Source organism: Octopus bimaculoides, chromosome 12 (assembly GCF_046866305.1).
Source record: "Octopus bimaculoides isolate indiv1 chromosome 12, ASM4686630v1, whole genome shotgun sequence".
In the NCBI taxonomy this organism is placed as follows: domain Eukaryota; kingdom Metazoa; phylum Mollusca; class Cephalopoda; order Octopoda; family Octopodidae; genus Octopus; species Octopus bimaculoides.
Window position 1 is genome coordinate 39055392 of NC_142939.1, and position 18009 is coordinate 39073400.

Sequence of the window (18009 nt, forward strand, 5' to 3'; positions counted from 1 at the left end):
CAACCAATGCCTAGTGAGTGGATCTGGTGGATGGAAACTAGTGTGTGTTGTGTGTGTCTTTTTGATATCGTGTACAAATTGCAAATGTCACAGTCATCATACAAGCGCTGGCATACATTTGCAATGTTCCATGAAAACATGTATGGCCATTGTGCTGTTTACAGTTTAAGGACTGGGGGAAATATATTGCGGGGAGAGAGATGAGGGTTAGAGATGGAAGAGCATCCAGCTGTAGAAAATTCATCTTGGTTTGACCCATGCAAGCAAGGAAAAGAAGATGTAAAAACAATGATGGCAATACACTGGCTTAGATAATGAAGGAACTGCTCAAAATAACAGTCAAAACTCCCTCAAAACCACACTAACTTTAAAAAAATGAATCCATTGGATAATGTAGTCCTATATACACTATGGTCAGTTTGTTCATGGTTGATGAGGGAGTAAACAACAACACAGATTTCACAGAGAAATATACATTAAAAAACAATCTATTTGGTGAGTAACCACTCTTCAACACACATCAGTTGAGCAGTTAATTGGTGGAACTGGTAGAGCATCACATTACTTTGAAGTCATTTTTCAGCCTTCTATGACTTAAGTTCAAATCTAAGATCAACTTTGTCCTTTTAGGGTCAATAAATAAATACCAATCATGTACTAGAGTTGATCCTTCTTTCTCTCACTGTATGTTTCTTTTTGTCTTTCCCTTTTTCAAAAAGAAATCAGCTGTGGTTGATGTGGAGAGAGATGGGTTCTGCCAGGTTTAACAAATGTCGAAGGCATGCCATATGGCACAACATTACTGCTTTGATTCCTTCCAGAAGTTGAAAGTACAGGGCAAGGCAAGGTACACAGCAGATGGTTAAATAAAGCCCTGATAAGTATACACCTGTCTTATAATCAATCAATCAGGTTAGGTTAGCTTCATGACTCTTGCTTCCAACAGAGACTACAAAATTCTGTGAACATTAGATAAACCTGCCAGCTACGATGTACAACTCCATCCAACTGAAACCTACTTCTGATCTACCTAACCTTTCCTACATCTGTTGCATCTCAATCCACCAGCCATCTCCTCCCATAAAAAAATACCATATGTAATCCATCTTCCTCCTTTCTCCCAATGACCACCACTCCTTAAACCACAATAATTTGCAAAAGTTCAAACTAAACATGAGCCTTATCCAGTCATTCCTAGCTCACCACAAAATAGGGGTGTATAATGGATCTAGATGCTAACTCTTTGGGGGCAAATGTATTGTTTTGAGAGTGCAACTGGCCTTGTGCAAGTTTAAGAAAAATTCAGGCACAGGTCTCCCTTGATTTTTAGCATCTGTATCATATGTTGAATACTATGGTTGAAGCAAAAGATTCAATGATAGAATGAAGGCATGTGTCAGTGTGGGTGGCAAACTCCTTGGACACCTACTGCAAGAGGCACCCATCATTAATACATTTGTGTAAAAGAGTGAAAGTTCCAAACATGGCTGAAAAGCCACATCTGCACTAATCATGTTTAAGAGAACCAAGCAAAGCCATTGATCAAAATCAAGTTGCAATCATATAGACAATGATTAGTGACTTCAGGATCAGGGCTAAGTGGTTGCCCAGAAGACGACCAGCATGGAAGAGAAGGGTCTGGAAGCTTAAAGATCCTGCGAATGAAAAGAGATTTAGAGACTTATTACTCGAAACCTTTGACGAAATAAAAGGGGATGTAGTTTCACACGATGTAGAAGGCAACTGGACGTTTCTAAGGGACAACCTGCCAGATCTGTGGCTGGTGCAAAGTCCCCTCTCGACCCAAAATAATGTGGTGGTGGTGGAACAATGTTGTTGACAGGGCTATTAGACAAACGAAAGAGGCTTGGAAGGACTGGAACAATGGTGGTAGCAGGGAATTGTATCAGACTGCCAGAAGGGAAGCTAAGCGACAGGTTTATTTAGCAAGAGGGGAAGCAGATAAGAAAAAAATTTGCCAATGTTCTGTGCGTAAGGACCAAACACTTGTGGTATTTCGTGTTGCAAGACAGTGTGTGAAAGAGAATCGTGATGTCATAGGAGAGAAATGAGTTCGCATGGATGATGGTACGCTTGCACTAAACAAGGCTGCAAAGAAAGGGGTTTGGAGACGCCAATACGAAAGGTTGCTCAATAAAGAGAATGAATGGGAGGTAGAGAGTCTGCCGAATGTCGACCCAACAGAGGGACCAACTATCCAAGTTGACAGTACCATGGTAGATAAAGCAATTAAGAGTATGAAGACAGGGAAAACCCCCAGCCCATCAGGAATCACTGCAAAGATGCTCAAAATATCTGGCAGTGTCAGCTATAGCCTAGTCACCCGTATTGTTAACCAGGTGATACATGAAGGAGCTATAACCAATGACTGGTGTAGCAGCACCATAGTCAACTGCTAAAAAAAGGTAAAGGTGACGCTTTAGATACAAATAATTATAGAGGTATCAAGTTGTTAGATCAGGTAATGAAAGTCACAGAGAGGGTCATAGCCCAACTAATTAGGGAGAGAGTCAGCTTAGATGAGATGCAGTTTGGGTTTGTGCCAAGGAAAAGCACCACTGATGCTATATTTCTGGTAAGACAGCTGCAGGAGAAATACCTAGACAAAGATAAACCTCTGTACCTGGCTTTCGTTGACATGGAGAAAGCCTTTGACAGGGTCCCCCGATCCCTTATCTGGTGGCCAATGAGGAAACTAGGGATAGAAGAATGGTTAGTGAGAGCTGTGCGAGCCATGTACAGAGATGCTGTCAGTAAGGTGAGGGTTGGCAATGAGTACAGTGAAGAATTCCGGGTAGAGGTAGGAGTCCACCAAGGTTCAGTCCTCAGCCCCCTCCTATTTATCATAGTCCTCCAGGCGATCACAGAGGAATTCAAGACAGGATGCCCCTGGGAGCTCTTCTATGCTGATGACCTTGCACTAATTGTTGATTCACTATCAGAACTAGAGGAGAAGTTAAAGGTGTAGAAGCAAGGACTAGAATCGAAGGGCTTTAGAGTCAACCTAGCTAAAACCAAAGTCCTAATAAGTAGGAAGGTAGACAACACACAATAGCCCTGCTCGATCTGTAGCAAAGGCGTAGGTAGAAACTCTATGAGATGTATCCAGTGCAAGCTATGGACACATAAGAGGTGCAGCAATATCAAAGGAAGGTTAGGAAGTTAGTTTTTGTATGTGGCAGATGTTCAGGAGCAATAAACACTGAAGATGCGCAGAAAACAACTTCTGCCACATTCCAGGGAGAAAAACTCGACTTAGTTGATAGCTTCCGCTATCTAGGTGACCAAGTTAGTAGTGGGGGAGGGTGAGCTGAAAGTGTAGCTGCTAGAATAAGAATAGCCGGGGCAAAGTTCAGAGAGCTCTTGCCTCTGCTGGTGACAGGGGGCCTCTCACTCAAGAGTAAAAGGCAGACTGTATGACGCATGTGTACAAACAACCATGCTTCATGGCAGTGAAACATGGGCCGTGACTCCTGAGGACATGCGTAGGCTCGCAAGGAATGAAGCCAGTATGCTCCCGGAAAGCCAAGTGAGACCTAAATCCAAGGCCTCTGCCAGGGGTGTAGCCAGCCCACTTATGTATACCTTCCTTCATTGGACACTAAACTCCGCTTGCGAAGACCTATTGAGGCAAGTGAAATCGAAATTGAACTAAATTCGACGACTGGCACCCATGCCAACGCCGTCTCTTTCATTGGACACAAAACTCGGGTTGCGAAGACCTGTTGGGGTAAGCGAAAGCAAAATCGTGATGGCACCTGCGCCCAGCGTCGCCTTCCTGGCACGTGTAAAGACTTTTGAGCGAGATCGTTGCCAGTGCCACTGGACTGGCTCCTATGCAGGTGGCACATAAAATACACCATTTTGAGCGTGGCCATTGCCAGTACCCCCTGACTGGCCTTCATGCCGGTGGTACGTAAAAGCACCCACTATACTCTCGGAGTGGTTGGCGTTAGGAAGGGCATCCAGCTGTAGAGACTCTGCCAAATCAGTCAAATCGTCCAACCCATGCTAGCATGGAAAGCGGACTTTAAACGATGATGATGATGATGATATATATATATATATATATATATATATATATATATATGTTTACTTTGGAACCATGTGATTTCATGTTCTGGCCTACTGCTTGGCACCTTGCACAAGTATCTTGTATTTTTAGACTGAGCAAAGCCTTGTGAGTAAATTTGGTAGATGTAACCCAGAAGAAGCTTGTTCTATGCACACACACAGTTGAAATTTACAGAAAACAAAAGATGAAGACAGGTGAAGGACCAACAAGTAGGTGTATTAGTTTAATGCTTGGGAAGAATGGAAAAATCTTTTTACGTTTCAAGCCTATGCACCTTGACAGAAAGGATTGAGAGGAGAAAAAAATGGAGAGGGAATGAAAGAAAAAACACGGAGAGAGAAAAAAATGTGCAGAGTTCAATGGTCCAACATGGTGTGTGTGTGTGTGTGTGTGTGTGCGCACACGTACATAAGAAACTTTCTTCTATGCTGGTTGCATGTATGTTTGTATGTATATATGTATGTATCATCATCTTCGTTATCATCATGATTTAATATCAGCTTTCCATGCAGGCATGGGTAGGACAGTTTGACTGAGGGCTGGCAAACCAGAAGGCTGCACCAGGCCCCAATCTGATCTGGCAAAGTTTCTACAGATGGATGCCCTTCCTAACACCACTGTATGTATGTATGTATGTATGTATGCATACATGCACAAAGAACAAGTTTCTTTCAGGTTACATCTACCAAATTTATTCATAAGGCTTCGGTCAGTCTAGAAATACAGAAGATACTTGCTCAAGGTGCCAGGCAGTAGGACAGAACCTGAAATCACATGGTTGAGAAGTCAATTTCTTGACTACACAGTTATACTTGGACTATGTCAAAGTGTAGATAAAAAATTCCTTTCTTAAAGCATGAAGTGGTTAAGGTGACCTGCCTCAGGTGAAGCACTATGTGGTAAGCAAGTTAAGTAAATAAGACATAACATTCACAGGACATTTAATTCTAGTTTATCTTATCAGAGGTGAATTGTGTCAGAAAGTTCAACCAGCTAAAAAGTGGTATGAGGGTTAAATAGAATAAAGTCTCTCTGCAGACATAACACAATGTCTGCAGTGTAATAATCCTTTCTACTATAGGCACAAGGCTTGAAATTTGGGAAGGTGGGGGAGGGGGCTAGTTGATTACATCGACTCCAGTGTTTAACTGGCACGTATTTTATCCACACTGAAAGGATGGAAGGCAAAGTCAACCTTGGCAGAACTTGAACTCAGAACGTAAAGGTGGACAAAACACTACCAAGTATTTTGCCCGGCATGTTAACGATTTTGCCCGCTCACCATCTCAGTTATGTCATGTAATATTAATCATAATGATCCATAAAAGGAATTGGTAGTTTGATATTCTCAAGAATATTTGTGGTGACAATTTTACATGAAGGATAGAAAGAAAAGAATGAGTTGGAAAGAATCAGTTTATATAACTAGCAATATGTCTCAATCTCTCTGTCCACCCTCCTAAGGATGATAATTGATTTTATTGGATTATTGCCCTTTGATTACTGAAAGCCAACTCAAATGTTACCTATCACATAACATATTTGCAACATACATTTTCCACTGCTGTTAATATTAATATTTACTTAATCTAACAGTCCAAACAGTATCAGCATTATTATGATGGGGGTAGGCTCCAAAGGGGGTCTCAGGGAGTAGCGTCCCTGCCTTCCTGAACTAGTTTTCCACCACATTTCTTAAAAATCATGGTAGAGGCCTTGGTCTCGGGACCACTCATGTCTAGAAACTGAGGTTGGGAGTAAGCAAGGTTGGGAGTAAGCTCCCCGTAGAAAATCCAGCTCCAAAAAAAGCCTAATAATAGCAAAGAAAAATGGGCACCAGCCAGCCCAAAGGTTGGAGTGGGCTGCACCTACCTACCACAATTGCTATGGCATTGAGGTAGATCCAGCCACCTCCAATAACGGGGACAAAACCTGGATTTAAAACACTGGATGATGATGATGATAATAATCATCTAATGTTCATCAATCATGCAGGTCAGTTGAAGAAGGACCAACAAGTCAGAGGACTGTATTGAGCCCCAGTCTGCTTTGGTATAGTTTCTATGGCTGGATGCCCTACAGAATGTCCAGGATGCCTTTTTTCTTTCATGAAATTGTAGTTGTGGTGGATGCCAGTGCTGTCTGACTGGCACCCATGCTGGTGGCATGTAAAAAGCACTGTTCAAGCATTGGACTGCATGGAGCCAGTGACAGGTGATCAAGGCCTTTGGTGATACACTGTGCTTTGTTGACCTGTCAAAGCTAAGTGAGACCATAGTTGTGACTGATGCCGGTGTCAGGCCAATGGCACATAAGAAAACACCCACTACACTCTCGGAGTGACTGGCATTAGTAAGGGCATCCAGCAGTAGAAACCTTGCCAAATCAGATTGGAACCTGGTACAGCTCCCCAGCTTACCAGTTTTCAGTCAAACTATCCAACCCATGCCAGCATGGAGAGCAGACGTTAAACGATGATGATAATGACGATGATGCTAATGATGATGATCAGTACTAATGAGGTCACCATGTAATCCCCAAGACAAAGAGGATGCCACCTTAACTGAGTGTAGCAAAGAGGGAGGTGAATTTATGTGCCGGGGTTGAGAGGCTAATGCTGTCATGGCTGCCCTATATAAGGGCAGGTGAGAGGTAGCTGGCAAGTGAGATAAAGATGGTGGTGACAAGGACTTAGGGTGTATTCTAAAGCAAGAATAGGGACAGAGGAGAGGGAAGGTAAGTTCACAAAAGGATGAGAGGAGAGCAACAGATGACTGGGACCAAGGGCTTGGATCACAGAGAACATCTTTTATCTTTTTAGTCAAATTAACCCCAGGACTTTTTTTTTTTAACCCTTTAGCATTCAGATTTTTCTGTCAAATATAAGATTCATTCATTCATTATCTCATAACTTTGGGATTGTTTGTTCTGACATTGTAGGGTAGGTGTGAGAAGCCAGATCAGCTTAGTTTAAACATAAAAGAAAAATATTTGGGCCAGATATGGTTAGATTAAATGCTAAAGAGTTAAAAATTTGTACTTTAGTCTGTTGGCCGCTTTTGCTGAACTTCTAAGTCATGGGGACACCAGTTGTCAAGTGGTAGGGTGAGGAAAAACACACACACACACACACACACACAACAGGCTTCCACCCAATCTCCACCTACAAAATTAACACACAAGGTATTGATCAGCCTGGAGCTATAGAAGACACTTGCCCAAGATGTCACACAGTGGAACTGAACCTGAAAGCACATGGTTGTAGAGCAAGCTTCTTAATCACACAGCCATAATGTAACATTACCAGTCATATAATGGTTAACCATTCAGTGTTGAAGGAATGAAAATCGAAGAATAACAACCAAGACATGGAGATATCAATCTAAAAAGTTGAGTGAAGTAGACAGACATGGAGATCAATAAATAATCTTAGTTAAAATGTTTATCAGTTCTCAGTAAAGAGGAACACAAATATAGTTATTGTATCACAAAAACAACTTTGTTTTCAAACACAATCCACATGGGAACAGCTTGCATATTTGGTTGGCCTTTAAACAACTTCTATATAAACTATTTAATGAACCTAATCTTTTAACGACATGTTAAGCATATCACTGTGTCTGTGCGTGTGCGTGTGTGTGTGTGTATAAAAGGTGTCATTTAAGGATTGTTCAGAAGCTATTAGTCTGCTGGGGATGGGGAATGGACTAAAAATATTTTAGAATCTAGATAGATAAGAAGTGTGGCCTGTAGAATGTAGTGTATGTATACTGTCTATATTTATCTCGGTAGAACATTATATGAAGAAGAAAAAAGAAAAGCACTTAACTACATTTATTTATATGCAAACTATTGATTTTGTTTTGATTAGGTCATGGGAGCAATTTATTCAGGAGAAGGGCTTAGTAAAGTGAAATGACCCTTGATTCACACTGAATCATAGTGATAATAATTGCTTCAAATTTTGGCTCATTTTAGAGGGACAGTCAATGACATAACCCCACCGTACAGTACTTGACTGGTACTTAATGTACAGCCCTGAAAGGATGACAGGCAAAGTTGGTCTCAACAGAATTTGAACCCAGAATGTACAGGCAGACAAAAATATTGCCAAGCACTTTATCCCATGTGGTAATGATTCTGTCAACTGACTGCCTTAGTAATTCTTTTATTCTTTTACTTGTTTCAGTCATTTGACTGCGGCCATGCTGGAGTACCGCCTTTGAGGGTTTTACTCAAAGAAATCAACACCAGGACTTATTCTTTGTAAGCTTAGTACTTATTCTATCAGTCTCTTTTGCCGAACTGCTAAGTTACGGAGATGTAAACAGACCAACATCGACTGTCAAGCGATGGCGGGAGGGACAAACACAGACATACAAGCATATATATATTCTTTTATTTGTTCCAGCCATTTGACTGCAGCCATGCTGGAGCACCGCCTTTAGTCGAAAAATTGACCCTAGGACGTATTCTATCAGTATCTTTTGCTGAACCACTAAGTAACAGGGATGTAAACACACTATCATCAGTTGTCAAGCAATTGGGGGTGGGGGGAGAAACAGAGACACACAAGCATATATATATATATATATATATATATATATATATATATATATACACATGATGGGCTATAGTAAAAGACACTTGCCCAAGGTGCCACTCAGTAGGATTGAACCCAGAACCATGTGGCTGGGAAGCAAGCTTCTTACCACACAGCCACGCCTGCATCTATAATGATGATGAATTTTTGTTTGACTGTTTTCTGTTACCATATTTCTGTTGAAACACACTACCTCTACTTCAATTAGCTTTGAAAATAACGAAGAATTCAATAAAATAACTGCTGTTTGGAACACATAAATTAACATGAAATTTTGATCGGAAATTTTAAAATCTGGATCGTTTTAAAACAAGGAGTTTGTATCAGAAATACATAAGAATGACTTGAAGTATAGAGAGGGAGGAGAGGGAGAGAGAGAGAGAGAGAGAAGCAGGCAGACACACTGGCACAGAGACAGAGGAGAGAGACAAAGAGAGAGAGAGAGAGAGAGAGAGAGAGAGAGAGAGAGAGGGGGAAAGACAGAGAGACACACACATACACACACAGAAAGAGAGAGACAGAGAGAAACAAAGAGACAGAGACAGAGCGAGAGAGACAGACACACACACACACACACAGAGGCACAGAGAGATAGACAGAGAGAGGGAGAGAAAGAAATAAAGAAACAGAGAAACAGACAGAGAGGGAGAGAAAGCAAATTAATTTACCTGGGTAAAGATATATTTCTTCAGCCATAGAGGAAAGTTTGATTACCCTCATTGACTGGTCAGCAGTATTTTTACTGACAACTCATAAAAAAATGAAACCTCTGCAGGTAAATGACAACAATTGTAGTCGTTAAGACTGCGCGTTAAGACTGTTGTAAATGGGCATATTTTGGAACAAAAGCTGCCAAGCAAGATGTGTTTTATAACAAAGGTATTTATTGGTGTGTTTGAGAAAATAGCTGACTGTGGGTGGCAATAATTTCCGGGTCAATCGATAACAGAATAAATAATCTTTCGGAATCAAAGAGAAGAAAAGGAGGGTGAGAAAATAGAGGAGAGAGAGAGAGGGCAGGGGGAGAAACCAGTTTCAGACAGTACAATTCTAAATTAGATTTACTCTTATGGCACTGACCCTGAAAATGTAGACAAAGGAGAGTGGGGGTGCATAAATAGAGTGCTAATGTCTTTTATGAATGATTGAATATAGACCAGAGACACATGTGACTGCACAGCATATGTAGTCATAAACTGAACAATGATGTATAAAAGGAGGTGGAAGGTGTGTTTTATAAATACCTACATATATACATACTACAAAACCCCAAAACATTAAAATTTTTTTTTTTTTTAAAGTTACTGGTTTCACCTGACAATTTTATAGTCGTAGTGCACATTTGTCCGTCACATGAACCAGATCTATAGAATGTCATTAAAATATTTCCAGCACAAAAGTAGTTAGACAATTGTGAAGTATATTACTTAAACATAGAAAAGACCGGCTAGAAATAACAGGCTAATTTACATCTAATCACACAATACTTATCGTTGTCATCACCATCATGATTTGACATCTGTTTTCCATGCTGGCCTAGGTTTGACAGGCGTGGGCAAAGCAGAAAGCTACATCAGGTCTCAATTTTCTGTGTTTGACAAGGTTTCTACAGCTGGATGCCCTTTCCAATGCCAAACCTTTTACAGATTGTACTGGTTGCTTTTTATGTGGCACCAGTACCAGCGCTTGCTTCTGTGTGGCACCAGCACAGGTGCCAGGGATGGCATAGCAAGACTTTTGGTTATTGGTCTACTCCAGTGGTTCCCAAAGTGGGCAGTACTGCCCCCGCTGTGGCCAGCGGAAAGATTAAGCGAGGCTTTGAAGAAAAGTGGGGCAATAATAGGGTCGCCAAAAGGGGGCAATGAATGTAAACCCACTCGTTCCCCCCCCCAAAAAAAATGTGTTAAACTTTTATTTGTGAAATACTGTTGTTTTGAATTTGCTGCAGAAAGAGGTCTACGTCTGTGGGGGTGTGGGTGTGGTTCAAATGTCATGGGGATGGCAGACCCGAAAAAGTTTGGGAACTACTGGTCTACTCAATTAGGGCTGAACTAGGGTTAAACAACTTTACAACATATATTGTAGAATCACTGTATGTGTGTGTGTGTGTGGTTGTGCATAATAATGGTTTCAAATTTTGGTACAAGGTGCCAGCTGGTTATATATACTTATATACATCATATTTGACAACACATCCATGCAGGTATGGTTGTGCTCTTAACACATTCTCTTTCCATCGACATGGTTTCAAGTCCAGTTCCACTACCATAGCCTTGGGTCAATGAGAGGCTTGTGAGTGGATGTGGTAGATGGAAACTGAAAGAAGCCTGTCACATGAGTATATGTGTGTTTGTGACTCCTTATCTGAACAGCAATAGTCGTAAATGAGCCTCACTGTCATTCAAATGGTCTCATTGATTTTTCCATCTTCAGAGAAAGCATCTCCATCCATGGGGATATATTACCTTACTCGAAAAACAGGTGAGTGTTTTGTGACAGCTTATGGCTGTAGACAATTTGCTACAATTTACAAACATGGAGCAAACAGCAGATGTTAAACTCATGATGATGATATTGTTTAACAACCACTTTTCCATGGTTGCTCTGCCTGCTTGAAAGAACAGCCAAAATTCCCTTACATCACACCCTAGTATCTAAAAAAAAGAACCCCAAACACATTAGGAAGCCTGTGAAATGTCTTTGATCAGTTCTGCTAAATCAAGTATGACCTGAGGCTAAGCAACAATAACATAGCTACATATTAGAAGGATACAACTCCAAATTAAAGTATCAAAGCAGTTTTCAAATAGAAAATCCTTAAATAAGATTTCACCCAAGTAACACCCTTACAATTGAATAAACACATAAAATGATGTTATGTGGTTATTATACAACTGTGAAAAGGATGTAATTCTGTCTTAGTCTTCCTAGCTAACAACAGGTTCCACTCCCTTTCAAGGTTGAATGGTTAGCTCAGGAAGAAGCATTCAAACGTAAAAAATTAATAAATAAGTAAATAGCTTAACTATGAAGAGATAATCATATTTTCTTTGATGAATAAACGACAGGCACATTTTTACTTGTGAAAAGTCAACATATTGAATAAATTCTGTTTACCTTATTATTATTATTATTATTATTGTGACAGTAATCTGACTGAATCGTCAGCAGTATTTCCTCTGACCTTCTGTTCTGAGTTCAAATGCTGCTACAGTTGACTTTAGCTTTCATCCTTCAGGGATTAATAAAATAAGTACCAGTTGAATACTGGGGTTGATATAATCGACTTGACCCCTCCCCTAAAATTGCTGGCCTTCAGCCAAAATTTGAAACCATTATTATTATTATTATTATTATTATTATTATTGAGGTGGGAAACTGGCAGAATCATTAGCACACTGGATGAAATGCTTAGTGGTATTTTGCTTGTTGCTGCGTTCTGAGTTCAAATATTGCCAAAGTCAACTTCACCTTTTATCATTTCAGGGTTGATAAAATAAATACCAGTTGAGCACAGGAGTCCCCCAAATTTCAGGCCTTGTGCCTATAATAGAAAGGATTATTATTATTATCCCCTCTGACTTTGTGCCAAAATTTTAAACCATTATTATTATTATTATTATTATTATTATTATTATTAGATTGGCAAGCTGGCAGAATCATTAGCATATTGGATAAAATACTTAGTGATATTTCTTCTGGTTCCTTATGTTCTGAGCTCAATAAAAGCACAAATCAAGTGCTGGGGTCAATGAAATCAACCACACCCACTCCTCTTCAAATTGTTGGCCTATGCCAAAATTAGGAAGAATTATTCTTTTTATTGGTTCCTTTAATGTGGTATAGGTGATGATAATTGGTGTCTGTGACAAAGCAACTATCAGAAACACACACACACAAAATAGTTTCCACATTCGTTGTGCGAGTGGTAGGAAAGCAACAGGATTCTATCATCACCATCACTGTTGTTATCGTTTTAATGTCCATTTTTTCATACCTGCATGGATCAGATGGAATCTACTGAGGCAGATTTTCTACAGGTGGATGCCCTTCCTGTTGCTTACCCTTACCTGTTTCCGAGTAAGGTAATATTCCTCCATGGCCAGACAAGTTTTTCACAGAAGACTGGAAACCAACATTACTTGTGTGATGGTGATGTTTGCTTACAACCATTACATCAGGTCAAGGCAAAGGTACGCACACACAAACACGTACATAAAGGACTTCTTTCAGTTTCCATCTACCAAATACATTCACAAGGCTTTAGCTAGCCAGGGGTTATAGTTGAAGTCAAATGCCCTAAGTGCCACACAGTAGGACTGAACCAAGAAACCTTGTGATTGGAAAGTGGAATTCCTAACCACACAGCAATGCCTATGTCTTAATTATAGAGCAAAAAGAATCAGAGGAAATTCTGCATAACATTTTGTCTGATTCACAAATGGTTCTACCAGCTTACTGCCTTAATAATAATTCTTTCTAATTTTGGCACTAGACCAGTATTTTGGAGGGGAGGAGCGAGTCAACCGCAGTAAATGACTGGTAGTCATTTTATGGATCCTGAAAGGATGAAAGCTAAAGTCAACCTTAGCAAAATTTGAACTCTGAATATAAAAACAATGTTGATTTCTCATAAATAAAAACTTTTTTCCTTAGTTATTTTTTTTTATATTTAAGCCATTTATTTCATGCTTGAATGCTTCTTCCCATAGCTAACCATTCAACCTTGAATGGGAGTGGGAACTGTTGCTGGATAAGTAGACAGAGGCAAACTGAATTATATACTCTTCAAAAGTTGTTTGCTGATGGTAAATTCAGTTTAACCATTTTGACACCAACCTGCTGGGGATCACTCTTAGTTCTGTGGTATGACCTTCCTGTTTTAACCCTTTCAATACCAACCTGGCTAAAACTGTCTCTGACTCTGTAGTACAAATGTCTTGTTTTCATAAGTTCTGAATTAAAATTTTCCTAACACTAGCTGAATGATAACTAAGTTATTTTACTAAATGTTTTGTTATATTTAAAATTAATTCAAAGAAACACAGACTATCTCATACCAACCCAGCTGAAACTGCCTCTGGCTCTGTAGTAGAAATGTCTTGTTTTCAAAAGTTCTGAATTAAAATCTTCCACCAAACCTTAGTCACAATTTATGTTGCTAACACTAGCTTAATGATAACTAAGTTATTTTACTAAATTCTTTGTTATATTTAAAATTAATTGAAAGAAACAGAGAGCATCTCAAAAGAAATATGGTAACGAAAGGACTAAAGTTATCTAAATTTAAACCTTCACTAAAAATCTGGTCGGGTTGATGGCTGGTGTTGGTTAACCACATGCCACATGGTCAATGGCCACAGCGAATGAGGAGGGATCTTGCAAAATGGGGATTGACTGGATTCTGCTCAACAGGTTGCTCTGAAGGACCAGGGAATATACAGACAAATAGTGAATGGAGCAACATGCTGTAACAGTGCATGACCCCACACTTGACCCGACCTGACCTGACTAACATTTTATACTAATTTATGTTCCAAACACTAGCTTAATAATGACAAAGTTATTCTATTAAATCCATCCTATATTTCAAAACTAATTGAAACAAAGGCTACGTATCTCAACATGGATATGTAACTAAAGTGATGGTCCATGGCTTAGTGGTTAGGGTTTTTGGCTTACAATTATAAAGTCGTGAGTTCAATTCCCATCAGTGTGTTGTATCCTTGAGCGAGACATTCTATTTCACGTTACTCCACTCCACTTAGCTGGCAAAAATGAGTTGTACTTGTAACTAAAAGGGGCCATCCTTGTCACATTCTGTGTCGTGCTGAATCTCCCTGAGAACTACATTAAGGGTACATGTGCCTGTGGAGTGCTCAGCCACTTGCACATTAATTTCACGATCAAGTTGTTCCGTTGATTAGATCAACTGGAACACTCATTGTCATAACTGACGTAGTGCCATAGTAAATATAGGGCTTTCGAGCTACAAAGTGCTTTATCAGACATCGTTTTTTTTTTTTAATCTATATAAAAGAAAACCTGGTCAGTAATAAGAGAACCGTATGTCATATACCTTCCATTTTATCTAAGTTACAAGAGGGCCTATATGGAAAACTGAATTTTGAAAGTGATATAAATTTAAATCCTCCACAATATTTTCTGTACTTTATGTTCCATACACCAGCTTTATAATAACAAAGTTATTTTACTAAATTCATTGTTTTCAAAATTTATTGAAACAAAGACAGAGCATTTCGTTTTGGGATTTGATTTGCAAGATTCTTTATGTGAGTTCATGTGTTGAAGCATATTCTGTTGTGTCTGGGGAGAGTCATTCTCTTTTAGTGCCTTATAATTTATTTAACACACTCACCAGTAAAATTTCCACTCATTTCCTTCTTCATTTTAAAAAAAATTTTCGTTGTGTCTTGCAACCGTTTGAATAGTTATTGACAAGGTTGCAAGACACAACGAAAATTTTTTTTTAAATGAAGAAGGAAATGAGTGGAAATTTTACTGATGAGTGTGTTAAATTATAAGGCACTAAAAGAGAATGACTCTCCCCAGACACAACAAAAGACAGTATTTCAACAGAAAATATGTTAACAAGAATTAATCCCATATTTTCAATGTATGCCATATGTGTATCTAGTAGCTTATTGATTATACAAATTAAAGTTTAATAGTTGTTTGTGTCCTCAATAACTAGACACTCCTTGCTACACCTTTCCTGCACTCTATAGTCAGTGAATGAGTGTTCAAAATGATTATCATGGCAACACATGTACTTGGTCCACATAAACAGCTCTTAAATTTACCATTCAGAAAATAGGTATTCATCAAATTAGTGTTTTTCAATCGTTGCATTTACTGCCTCACCTATTTCCTACCACTCACCCTGCCCCCATGCATTCTTGTAACTTCCACCCACCCTCTTCTTCTATCCCCATCACTTCAACTCATCTCGTACCTTGAAGGTCCACTCATGTACCTCATCACCATTATTTTAATCTCTTCTCTGCTCCATCCCATTACTCCCAGCCTCTCTTCTAAAATGTGAGTAGCCATGTAGCTGCTCTGCAGCAAGAAACTTGTTCTAATCTGGCCCCTTTTCTCATGCTTTTACTTTTCATCTCCTAGCATAAAAACCACCTCTCTCAGGGTTTGTTGTGTTGCAAGTCACATGGCAACCTCAGTGGTGCTGGGTTGCACAACAGAAACACACCCATTTCATGCTGTAAAGCAGTTGGTGTTGGGAAGGGCATCCATGAAAAACTATGCCAAAGCAAACACTGGACAACAATGCAGAACTTGGACTCATTAGCTCCTGTCAACCTGTTCAACCCATGTCAGAATGGAACATAACATTAAATGATGAAGATGATGAGCAAAAAATCTATGATGAATTTTATGTTGTTTTAGAACAACTTCTAATCAAGTAGCTGAGAGCCTGCTACTTTAGTACAACTACTTCATTGGGGTACAGCTCTATATAGTGCAGTCCCTTATTTTCCTTAGGTTCTGCTCTATGAAGTGGTATAGTCTTCTTTAATTGGACAGTTTATAAAAGAGCAGCATATTTTAACTTTCCTCTGAAAAAATGAGAGATCCCTTCATTCCTATTAATTCTAAATGAAACACATTTAAAAAATTTTTTTTAGCCAGGATAGAAGGCAGTACCCATGACCTTTTACAGGGTCTACAAGACTAGAGGGAGGGAGGAAGGAATGGAGAAAGGCATCATCAAAGCCTGAGGTTTGGTCTGAAGGCTTGTAACACAGTAGACTCCAGTAAAGGTGCCATGTCAGTACTATGATACTAAAATGAGTGAGTAGATAGTTACTCCTGATGAAATTTTGGACAAATGTTATTGTTGTCACGTTTAGAACTCATCACAGTTCAATCTCTAATATTTGACATTCTGACGCAATACCTCACCTTTGACATTCCAGAACATTCCCTCATCCTTGAAATTCCAGTTCCTTACCTCACCCCCAGAACAACTATCAATAAAAATCTTCTATGGATTGGATCCAGTTGTAACCTAGATCTTTATTGTGACTCCCATCTCAATATGTTGGTTACAGTAGAACCTCAAAGTATGAGTGTACCATTGTATGAGTAATTTGCTGTATGAGCCAAGACTCGTGGGAATTTTTGTCTTGAAGTACGAGCGAAAATCCGCAGTGTGAGCACACAAATCGTCCCATCTTTAAGGTAATTCAGTTAATAAAACCAGTTTACATATTTCTTTTGCATTCTCTTTTTTATAATTGTTATTTTACTTGTAACTACACTTTTTCTGTTCTAAAACCCATAAAAAATTATTTTTGAGTTGTTTTGAGGGGCTGGAAAGCATTAATTATACTATAGTTAATTTCAATGGGGAAAATTGATTTGCAAAACAAGTAAATTGTAAGACGAGCTCAGTCATGGAATGAATTAAACTCATACTGCAAGGTATCACTGTACTTCCCTAAAGTGAAAACTGAAACAAGCAGTCTAGGAAATAGCACAAATCCAGCCAAGGCTGAATTTGAAGAACTAAGCTATCATCAGATAATTTTATTTAGCCAAAGGGGATGGGCAACACTCATCGTATACAACCAATATTAACCGCATTATGAGGCCACTAAGTATTACATGAAATAATCATGAAATAGTGCAGTAAATATTTGTTCCTATTTTTCAGTTTAACAGCCATTTTACTGAACAATGAAAAGCCAAGTTGACATAAGTGTGATTTGAACTCTTAATGTAAGGAACTGTAATACCACAAGGCTTGAAGCTCTAATGATTCTGCCTTGTAATAATGCCTGCAGTGGAACTGAACACAAGCCCTATGACTTGCTAGAACAAAACATCAACCACTCAACCATTTAACCTCAGTTATTGGCAATTAAATTGGTTTTATTCTATGTTGTCATAGAAACAGCGATTAAAAAAAATGCTTTTTCTCAGTTCTTGAAAAGTATAAGGAAATTTTACTTGTGTTTAGTGGGGAGAAAAAAAGAGTAAAGCTTGAAGTTAATGGAGATGGACAAATTTACAAAGTAAATACAGAGATGATAAGTTGGAACATGTGCCAACAAGGAAATGGTTTGAGAACTGAAGCAAAACTAATCGACTCCTGCCGAGAAAAGGTCTATGCCTGACGCCCTCCCTAATAGAAGTTTGGAGGATGAAACTAATGACCATAACTGAACAGATTAGCATTTACTGGTTGTAATATCATGTCAGCTTTTACCTATGGGGTGGGGTATGTTGATGAGATAGACTGCTTTAGACTCAAGAAAAGAAGAGA

General features: G+C 39.1%; 1 protein-coding gene across 4 annotated transcripts in view; it reads right to left on the minus strand.

Annotated features, from left to right (window-relative positions):
• LOC106875870 (uncharacterized) overlaps positions 1-18009 on the minus strand; it is a 236621-nt gene that overhangs the window by 98699 nt on the left and 119913 nt on the right. Inside the window, exon 1 of one of the 4 annotated variants that reach the window (XM_089360942.1) lies at positions 9368-9518. The exons of the other annotated variants lie outside the window; for them this stretch is intronic. The gene's annotated coding sequence lies outside the window, so the exon portion shown is untranslated. Of the gene's footprint in view, positions 1-9367; positions 9519-18009 lie in introns of those variants that run through there. 4 annotated transcript variants of the gene reach the window in all.